This window comes from Lactuca virosa, chromosome 6 (genome assembly GCF_052849685.1).
Source record: "Lactuca virosa cultivar CGN04683 chromosome 6, Lactuca_virosa_CGN04683_v6, whole genome shotgun sequence".
Classification (NCBI taxonomy): domain Eukaryota; kingdom Viridiplantae; phylum Streptophyta; class Magnoliopsida; order Asterales; family Asteraceae; genus Lactuca; species Lactuca virosa.
The window spans coordinates 187,366,703-187,378,765 of NC_136431.1; positions in this window are offsets into that span (position 1 = coordinate 187,366,703).

A 12,063-nucleotide genomic window follows, 5' to 3' on the forward strand; every position below is an offset into this window, starting at 1 on the left:
ACCCTACCTTCCACATATCGAACCTGAAAAAGTGCCTATCTGATGAGACTCTTGTTATCCCACTCGATGAAATCGAGATCAATGAGAGCCTCAACTTCGTGGAAGAACCAGTAGAAATCATGGACATGGAGGTCAAGCAAACGAAACAAAGCCGTATCCCGATAGTGAAGGTTCACTAGAATGCAAAGCGGGGACCCGAATTCACTTGGGAGCGGGAGGATCAAATGAAACTTAAATATCCTCATCTTTTCCCTTAGTCTATGTGTATTTTCTTAATTCTAATTTCGGGACGAAATTCCCTTTAACAGGGGGATGATGTGACAACCCGTAATTTCTATCTTGTATAGTCAATCAAATCAATCAAAAGTCAGACTTGTTTCTGTTACCTTTATGCTATGTTAAGGGTCCGTTTGAGAGTTTCTAAGCCTAGTACACTTAAGAGTTGAGTGTTAGGAAGTGTTAGCTTGAGATCAGTGGATTGCATTCGAGCCAGAAAATGTCTTGATTCATACTTATCCCTTTACTTGTTCATACTTGAAACCCCTTTGATTCATGTCTTGATTCATCATTGTTCTTCAAGATCTTCAAGATCTTCAAGGTGTTCATAGGGCCGTGAACCTTCATCTTTGGCCGTGAACCCTCCATAGAATCAAGCTAGGGCCGTGAACACTCCAACTGTTTTTGGACCGTGAAGCACTCTAAGGCCGTGAACGCTCCTTGTTTGGTCGTGATCAAGTTTCAACCCCACACTTTCCATTCTAACACTTCATTGTAAGTGTTTCCTAGTTCCTAAGGTTGTTTCCCTTACACTTTAGTTGTTATAAACACTAGTTGTATGCATATACATGTTAATATATGCTAATTAGGATCCATTTGTGCTCGGGACTTCACTAGTGATACCAAGCATCCTATATCGATCTTTCATTCGAATCACTCACTATAGGTGAGTTCATACCCCCGTTAATACAATTTTAAATGCTTTTAGGGGGAGAATACAAGTAGAACACAATACAAATTGTGTTAACCATTTACTACAAGTAGAACACAATACAAATTGTGTTAACCATTTACATTTAAAAACAACACCCAAAAGGATTTCTTATACTCAAATCTTGTTTAAAACTCTTTTAAACTATTTTAAACTTCTTTTATATGAAATCATATTCAACTATCTATTTACGTATAAGTATGCTTTAACGGACTTAGGACTACTGCCAGATACCCTACTTCCTGTTCCTTGTTTGGTTGTGGGCTTAGGGTAGGATCACTAGTCCAACTGTCGGCTAAATCATAGTTATACTTATTAAATATATATATATGAATATTAAACCCATTTTAAGGAACATACTTAACTTAGTTTCTTGGTGAGTAATTAAGTCTTTCTTCAACTTAGTAACAATTCAAACTAACGTACTAGTAAACTATAATAGGTATAGTTTAGAGGTTCATCACATACTATTTCTAGAACAGAGAAACATACATGAGTTAGTACATTCATACTATTGTTATACATTACAAAACATACTATAACAAGAACAGAAAGGAACATACATACTATAACAACAACAGAAAGGAACATACATGCCATAACAAGAATAGAAAGGAACATACATACTATAACAAGAACAAGATAACAATAATGTGAAACCACTACTTCACGGCATAGCAATATACTTGTTATGTCGTGTTTTGTAACCATAGTCTCCTGGAGGGAGAGCGGGCATTGTGTGTATAGATCTATACGAGACTGACAATCCCACATCCCGACTGTTCGCTACAGTTTGGCCGGTAGGCCAAAGAGTGACAAATGTCACATTAGTTTCGACGCCAGCAGGTCGTCGTGTTAAACACTAGTCAATCAGTTTGGTTATAACCACATCACATTTTAACCTTAATTAACAATTTGATTTTAAGGTAGTTAGTGCGTCAGTAGTTATTTTATATAACACTACTGCTCATTTTCATTTTTCCATTACATTCATGCAGTGATAATCTCACTTTGAGAAATGCAAACTATTTTCTAGTAAAGATAGTCATAAACTTGGAAAAACATACACTTTTACAAGAGAACAAACATACAAAAACAGTTGAGTCTTGGTAGAAGACTACTTTTCATTATTAATAGAAAATATAGGATTTTCTAGGAAGTATACAAACATTTACATCAAAACACTTACAAACATTTTCATGAAACAAACGCACACTTTTGACACTAAAATACTTATGAACTCACTAGCTTAAATGTTGATCTACTCTTTCAAAATAACTTGTATTCTCAGGTCACCAGTAGACAGGTACACTGGACCAGGTTTTGAGAAGACGGAGCATGTTCAAGACCCGTCTTTTATTTTGATATATATATTTTTGGTGTCTTACAAATACATTCAGAACACACATGAATAAACTATATTATTAATGTAATGGATGATTTTGTTGCTTGTTTTACTATTGTGCATTGTTATGATACTGTACATGACGTCCTCCGCCCCCGAACGTTTCCGTCGTTCTGGTTTGGGGGTGTGACACTTTGCATGGCTACAAAGATCTGAACACTAAACACCTAACTAATTCAATCATTTTCTACACCATAACTCTTGCATGGGGACAAACCAAGATCCAAGCTTGCATTTTTATGACTTAAAATACCCTAAAATGTCTGAAAGGAAAACTTAAAGGCTTTGGAGTACCTCATACTCACAAAGATCAAGGTTTTAGGACAAAAGGGATAAAACTCTAAGCTTAACCAAGATCTAGAGAAACATGAATCAAGGTTGGAGCTTTATACCTCCAAATGGTACACAATGAAGAAAAAATGTTGGATCCAAGGACTTGAGAGCAAAACCACTTCTTGATGATCTTCCTTCACAAACAAGAATGCCCACAACTCACTCAAAAGCTCAAAAATGGTCAAAATGGGTTAAGGTTTGCAAGGGGTTCGATATGAGGGATGGAGGCGGATAAGAGGAAGGATTTTGGGGCTATAAGGGTGTTTAAATAGTGCACGAACCCTAAGTATTAGGGTTTGGTCCAAGCCACGTATGCCATACATACTAATGTATACTCAACATACCCGAGCGAGACCAGGAAGGGCCACTTTGCAAATAATCATATACCAGCATGTACACCCAGAGTACCCATGCTGTCCCCAAAAATACAAAAATGCTATAAAGGGCCACTTTGCAAATAATCATATACTAAGGGGGGAAAGGGTAAATACCTGGAAGAACAAGATGTTACATTGGTATCAGAGCCTTGTTTTGAGGGATTTGGATGAACACTCATGTGATTCCAAACTTATACTAAGGATCTGAGAATTTTCATAAAAAAACTTTTTGGAAAAGATTAATTCTGAAAGAATGAAGGGGGAGATGCGATGTGTATAGTCACCTGGAGCTTGAGAAAAGGAATTTCCTAAAATATCCCTACTTGTTTTATATGTTGTAATCGAGTTGATATTATATGAGTTGTTAGAGATGCATGCCAGTTGATAGGCTAAGGATCCCTTCAGGAATTGCATGATAGAGTTGTCTGATTTTATGATGCCTTGTAGCCTAGGGGAATGCTTGTGATGATATGCTAGGAGTTGAAATTAATACCGTTAATTGTTATGTGTATACTATATGGTTGTACATAATTAGGATTTCATAGCCCTAGAATGCTTGGTTTAGCCCTATTTCCTGTTCCTTTTTTGGTTGTGGACTTAGGGTGGAATAATTTATTCGACCGTCTATCGGATCATGGATTATGTATGATTGGTATACGTAGAGCAATTAGCGATATTAGTGGAGACTTCTAGAAGTGTGTGAAGGTGGTCAAGGAGGAACTTAGGACGAGTACCTAGGAGTTAGATGTGGCTCATTGGAATATATATATATATATATATATATATATATATATATATATATATATATATATATATATATATATATGTGTGTGTGTGTGTGTGCCGATGCACTTAGTACGATGTAGCTTAGTGTCTGGGAGCCTTGGGATGAATTCTAAATCAAATACGTATATGTGTGAAAGGTAGTATGAGTCCGTACTACTAGAAATTTCAAGGGCTGATGTTCGGGATGATTGAATCTGATTTTTTCACAAGCATATTTCATGTGAACAGTACATATTGGATTCTGTTTGAAGTCAAAGGCGGTCCACAAAAATCAAAATTTTGAAAATCATCATATTTTTCAACTTTTTTGGATTTGAAGATTCACGTTTATTCCACTTGTCAAGGGGCATTATAGCTTTGATACATCCGGTTTGAGCACATTCTCAAGCTTATTTGAAGGTTTTATAATCATATTTTGATTATAAAAAGGGGGAGAATTTAACATGGTGATTCGAAAGAAGATTGTTACTTATCAAAGTTGTGATTTTTGATGAAGCTTGTGAAAGAAATATAGAAGTGGGGTGTATTATTTTAGGCATTGTTGAGCTTAAGAAGAGGTTCCAATGACCATGGTGCCTTGATTGACTTGAACTTTTGGCTATTTCTAGACCAAGTTTAGTCGGGAATCTAGATTTTGATTCCTTACATGGCATTTTTTGGTGATTATGTCATTAGAAAATGTTCTTAATGTTTATTTGAAGATCATTGTGACAAGGAGGGGGAGTTCTTCATGCTTATGAAGTGATTTGGAATTTAAGTTCTGAAGTGGTTTTTATGGTGGGTTTGGTTTCGTGTTTATCTTTGGGATTACTTTAGAAGATGAAGGTTGAACATCCTTTCGGATCGCTTAGGGGTTGAGGTTGATACTCCCTTTGGTTCTTGGTTTTGCATACTTATATTCTAAAACCCGTTTTCAAGACTATTGAAGAATCAAGATTCGTGGATTGCTTTGATATTCCTTGTCACGATTACACTTTATATTTGCTAGATGCTTTAATTTAAGCCTTGTCATCCATTCCAAACTTTGAGGGGGAGAATGTTGGATTCAAAGTTCTACATGGATGACAACAAGGAGCCTTTTATGACATGTGGGTTGTTTACCTTGACTTGTATGTACACCTATAAACAGACTTGTTGTATTCATTTAGTGGGTGTGGTAAGATGTAGTCCTTGTGTGAGTTGAGATTCTTTAGTGTAGATTAGATATATCGCAATCTTCCTTTTTGTAATTCCCTCACAATAGTTAAATACAAAATCTTGTCTCCAAAACATATCGCATTGATTGTGTTCGTATCATTTTCGCATGTCAAATCTGGGTTTATTGTCACAACAGAAATTTTAGAGATTCCTTTTATGGTACACCTTCAAATTTTTGAAGGATTTTTAGGATGATTGCAAAACAATTTTTTCAGCTTTGTCAAGTATTTTGAATCGACGGGAAAGCTAAGAAATGGGTGAAACCCGTGCTTTATCTCTTTCATAGCTTATGTTAGTGACCTATTTCTTTGAAAGACTACATACCAATAAATATAATTCGTTCCACGTATAAGTTGATTTCCAAAATTTTATCCCTCGCACTTAAAATGGTTATTGATAGCATTATTAAACCGAAGTAATCGGTGTATGTTAGGGGAGAAGGATTCTCGTTGGCCCTCTTGTTGTTAATGAGCTTGTCACGTGGGCTAAAAACTGTTAAAAGGATTCTCGTTGGCCCTCTTGATAAAGCTTTTGATTCATAAAATTAGGATTTTTATGATTCAGTTATGTTGTAAATGGATTTTGGGGCCAGATGGAAAAACTGTGTACAAGGTTGTCTTTCATATAGTAGGACTCCTGTCTTGGTCAAAGGTTATCTGTCCAAAGAATTTGAATTTCAAAGAGGAGTAAGATAGGGAGATCCACTTGTGTCTTTCTTATTTAATATAGTGATGGAAAGCATTCGTGTTGTTATGGAGATGATATATGAGCATCTTCCATTTTACAGTGTCTATCTTTCTAATAATGGCCAACATTATTTCACTTAAATTGTGTCAATGACGTGTTATTTATGTGCGAGTGGTCCGATTTGAATGTTATAAATCAAAATCGACTTCTTCGGTGTTTCTTTCTTGCTTTTCGATTGAAGTTGAATCTTCATAAAAGTAAATTTTATGGTCTTGGTGTGGAAGATTTAGAGGTTGCTCGTCTTTCTAGCATTTTGAAATGTATGCCAAGTTATTTTCCCTTTTGTGTATCTCAGTCATCCCATTGGTGCAAACATGAAACTTAGCAAGCATCAGAGTGTAATTGTTGAGAAGTTTAAAGTGAAGTTGAGTATTTGGAAGGAAAAGAACCTCTCCTTTGGAGGTAGACTTACACTCGTGAATTCGGTTTTGAATAGCCTTCCTTTATATTACTTATGTAACACCCCTCACGAGGGCCCAATTGTAAAATCCTTTTCTAAAAAACTTTTTTAACATCAAAAGTTTCAAGTTGATGTGGAAAATTTAACGGTCCCCAAAAGTTAAATAAAAGTTTTAATGAGCGAGGTTGTTCATTCGGTATCATAACAAAGGTTCAAGATCCCCACAAGTCGGGGCCTTTTAAAATCCATACTATCTCCTAAGAACCAAGCCTCTAAATCTGAACTTACATCAAAAATAATTTAGACAATTAAATGTCTAGTGAGTTACCCGAGGATCAACTCATTTTGAGTAAGGTATAACAATCCCAATAATTGAATTAATCCTCCCAAAAACTTATAATTAACATTTTAATTGAAAAAGGGCGGAAATATTTTGTTCCAACAATGTCAAAAGATGAATAAGAGTTTCATGTTAAATGCAATGCTATGCATGCATCTATTCCCAATCCCATGTCAACCTCAAAGTACACAAGTTGATGGTCGGATGTGAAGAACACATGACAGACAAAATTTCTCAAGTATGCCCTACATCCACAATCAAGTCACTAAGGACCATCCAACCTGAGCCACACGAGGGGTAACGGGCCATTACTAATGCATGTGAGGATTATCTAGAAATCTACTCACAACAACAACAATAACAAATGTCCATTTGGGTACCTGGGATCTCAAGTCACACCCATCCTAGTATGAATATGCACACATAGATATGACAACATTTTTCCAAGATTTCAAATTCTTTGGCTTCATTTATCAAAACATTTCAAAAAATAACATTTCATGAATGCACAATTTCTCATATAGGAATTAATAAGTACTTAAAGCACCATGCAATGAAAATAAACTGAGACTTATCAGATAAAATGAGTAGGTGGGGGGATGTAAGTTCCCAGTAACTCACCTTAACTCCTAGTTTCTTACACCATTTTTCTTCAATGAGTTACCACCCCCAATCACTACCTATATGAATTGAAAGTACATTACTATTTTAATTAAAATAATATAAGAAATAGAAGTATAAGTATCAAAAATTCAGATTATAAGTCACCAAAACTAAGGAATGCTTAAAATTGGACTAAGTTGATTCGAGGAACAAATTGGCATTAAAACAAAGTATGCTAGGCAGAGCGCACATCGCCAAGGGGTGGTCGTGCCGCGCTTTCTGTGCAGACAGATTCCAACCTCTTGTTTTGTTCCATTCTTTTAGCCAACTCTAGTTTCATTAGGCACTTATTTATTCCTCAACAAAATATCACTACAAGTATGAAGCATTAAGCCACACCCATTAATTTGACTTAATCCATAAAGCTTTCCCAATGATTTTGGCATCAATTGGTCATTAAACCCCATTATATGGATAAGTACTTAATTGACTAAATGACTTAATCTCTTTACCACACACTTCCTCCATGAACATAAATTCAAATAGATCGATATATATGAGTATGATGAGCTTCTCAACCATCCAAACTAATGAATTGACCTTAAAAACATCATTTCTCTATTTTATACCCATTTTACCCTTTTGTTCCAACAATCACTAGAACCCCATTAGGATGTGATGATTCTTCATGTTGAGCTTCAATTCATAAACCACAACATATAACCATGATTATAAACAATAAATACTCCTTCTAACACCACCAATCACCATTAAGGTTCATAACTCAAACTTGTCCCCAAATCTCATAATTTAAACAAATGATTATACCATTGTTTGAATTGTGTTATTTTATGAAGATTTGCAATCAAACACTCCTCAATGGTCATGGAATCATATAAATTTTATATTACTACATCATTATTATCATTGAAAAAATCTAAGGTTTGTGGAGATTTAGCAATTCCACATCAAATCTACCATGAGATGATGGGTTTGAGTTAGAGACCAACATAATCATCTTAGCTTGCTTAGAACACAAAAACCTAGTCCTCAAATGAGATGAAAATCAAATTGAACTCCCAAGCAACATGTGAAACTCGAATGTGTACACAAAAGGAGGAATAAGGTATACCTTGAACCTCTAGATTACTTCACAACTTGCACCAAATTAACTAGAAAAGCTTGAGATCGAATCTTAGGGTCTTCTTATGCTCGAATCGCCATTTTTCACAGCCCTAGCTTCTCCAAACATTTCCCATTTGTTGGACTGAAGAGTGCAAGGCTCTTAATTCTGAATTTTACACTTCGAACCCTCAAATTTCGAGTTATTGGCAAATTTGACCCAAAGTTCTATCAATTGGGATGTAACGTTGCTAGTGTACATCCCAAGTCCTTATCCATCCAAAAAATGATCAAACTAGTCCTAAGTAGCTAAATGGGTCAAAGTCTAGTCAGGTCACACTTTTGGTAATTTGACATATTTAGTCCCTAAGTACTAAAATATTGCGAACTTATTATTCTAAACTTATGAAATGTTTTATTTTATTTCTAAAAAATATTTATTTATTGTTGTAAGTATTTTCGCTCATTTATCCATACTTATATAATTATTTTTTTTATTTATTTAGTTATTTAAATATATTTTTTTAAACTTTTAACCCAAAATTCGAGATGTTACAACCCTTAGGAAGATATCGTCCCCGAAATTGCAATATCTGGAAAAAGATGCAGATAACGCCTTTTCATCTCAACTTCAGTCTTCCAAGTAAGGTTCGATCTCGAAGAGTGCTTCCATTTCACAAGTACCAAATTAATCATTTTTCTTCTCAACTTCTTTGTTATCTAGCTATGATTGCTTTTGGTTCCTCGATCGGTCTTTTATTTTTATCTATGCGAATTTCTTCAAGGTGAAATAACTATACTTTATCGCCAAGCCACTTTCTTAAATAGCATACATAGAACACACTGTGAATGCCCTCCATCTCTTTGGGCAACTCAAGTCGATAGGCTTGCTTTCAAGGCCCAATACATCGAGGGTTCAATTTCCCTTTCTTCCCAAAATGAATTAGACCTCTCTAAGAGGATACTTTAAGTAAAACTTGATAACCCACTTCAAAAGTCATCGGCTGATTCTTAAGATTTGCATAAATCTTTTGTTGATTTTAAGCCGCCAACATTCTTTCGTGGTTGATTTTTATTTTATCTGCAATTTCTTGAATTACACTTGGCCCTACAATTGGTCTAGGCAAAGATTAATCGGCGCCTAGACGGGGACCATTAATTGTACCAAAATTTATTTAAAAATAAATAAATATTACCTCTATTGTAACGAACCAATTTTCAAAAGAAAATTTTCATTTTTAAATAGTCAAAAACATTTTCCATAAACCATAAAATCTCAATACATTTGTTTTTAAATTCTTAACAACAACAATATTATTCCAATCATTAGAGTGTTCCATAAAAACGCCTAAGAGAGCGTACATGTCGCGCCAACAAGCCTTGCCCCTACCCTTGGGCTCAGGTGTACCTGAAACAAATCCACAAACTGTAAGCTAATGCTTAGTGAGTTCCTCAGAGCATACCCCACACACAATCCACATAAACACATATCATATTAATTATAAAAGTTACATATACCACATAAGCCATGCATACAAACATATAAGGAAGCCATGGAAACCCTCCAGGGTCTTACACCTAGTGCCACTGGAACCCTCACGTGGTCTTAACTAACTGCCATGGGAACCCCCACATGGTCTTCCTGCCATGGGAACACCCACATGGTCTTCCTGCCGTGGGAGCCCCCACACGGTCTTTACAATCAAGAGACGAAATACAAACCACACAAGCAAATATACTAGTTAGCCATGGAAACCCTCCAAGGTCTTACATATAAGTGCCTCGGGAACCCCCCGAGGTCTTTCATGCGAGTAACACACATAACTAGCATATCACATATCTCATAACCAACTAATCATAACTCATAACAATAATGGGCCGACCTTGGTGCCTTCGACCCATTGGTATGGTGAGGAGACTCACCTCTCGTGAATGTTGAATGGACAAGATAAGATCAAATAGTCCCACGTACTGCTCCAACTCAAGTGCCTATAATCATCATGTGATTAACTTGTCACAATCCCGAAATACTATAAATGCCCTCAAAGTCAACCCTGGTCAACCCTGGTCAAAGTCAAGGTCAATAGTCCATGTTGACCTCAACTCGTCGAGTGCATCCAGCAACTCGTCGAGTTACTTGGGTATCTCGTCAACTCGTCGAGTTACCTGTGTAACTCGTCGAGCTCCTCAATGTCTAGAAGACCGAAAACTCATGTAGATCGAAAACTCCAATCCTTCACTGAAATCACTCGGAATCTTGAAAACGGGTAAACCCTACCCGACTCGTCGAGTTGGCTAAGGGACTTGACGCGTTCCTTCGGTCCTCTTTGTGTTCAGACGTTTTTAAGCTACCCCAAAGCTCTAAATTGCAGACCTAGCCTCCTAAGGCATGGTTTCCACGTAAAGTTGCAAACTTTACGTGCATGCAAGCTCTTAAGTGCCAAAACCAAGCTAAGGGAGGGGTTTTAGCCAAAGAGAAGGGCCAATGCTTGATAAATTCAGTGACTTTATAACTCTAAGGACTTAGAGGAGTCCAGATCTGAAGTTGCAACTCCAGATCTTACCCAACACCCGAAATGCTTCACAAATATACTAAAAATGGCCTAAACCCAAGAAAAAGGGGATCTAATGCTAGAATGATCAAGGTAACAGCTTGTTGCCATCAAATGGGTGCCCAAACGTTGTAGATGTTGGATCTACAATCTCCTTCCCGCTCCAAGCTTCTCAACCTTCAAACTCCTTCAACAAAATGCACCAAAAGCCCTCTCTTAGCCTCTCAATCACAAGGAAACAACAAAGAACGACTTAGGGTTTCTTCTCTGGGTAGTGAAGTGGTAAGGGAGGCCACAAGAGTCGGATTAAGTCCTTTATATAGGGTGCAAACCCTAAAATTTAGGGTTTCCCTTTACAAAGCCTACTCGTCGAGTCGGGCCTTCCGACTCGTCGAGTAGGATCTAATTCCCGTGTCCTCATAAATGATCTCTACTCGACGAGTTGGAGCTCCCCAACTCATCGAGTCCTAGCATAAAATCCTAAAAACTTGAAAAATTATAGGTGTTACATCTATTCTAACAAAATTAATAAATATGACAATTTTTATGGTTATTTACTTATTTTGTTAGGATATATACATTTTATTCAAAAATTATTCAGAAGTTAATATATTTTAAGAAAAGGTTATTTGAAATTTTGAAAATTTGAAAATTTGAAATTTGAATACTTTGGTATAATATTTGAAATTCTAAAGTTCTGGAAATTTTAAATTTTAAAATTTTAAAATTTTTGTGTAATATTTGAAAATTTTAAAATTTTAAAAATTAAAAAAATGGAATTTCCTGCCTCCTAGCTCCGCTTAGGCTTGCCTAGACTGATGCTGACTAACTACGCCTAATTTGATCGCCTACCAAAAATCGTAGGCAATTGATGTCGGTCTAGCGCCTGGACGCCGCCTAGACCACAATTTACAACATTGCTTTTAATCATGACAATCAAGTCTAAACAAAGAAAATATAATGTGATTTTAAACTTAAATATGTAAAATTTAATGTTTTTCATGAATGACAGTAATTTTCGTTAGCATTAAGTTAAAAAACCTTACAAAAGTTATTATATACTGAATTTCCGGGCAACACATCCGAAAATTTTAAGGGATGCATAACTTGTTCTTGTTTAATAAAACCTCACATGAGTTGCAACTACCAATTCTTCTTTTTTCTTTCATATTTCCTTTTGGTACATTATGTTCATTTATCGATAACATGTTGA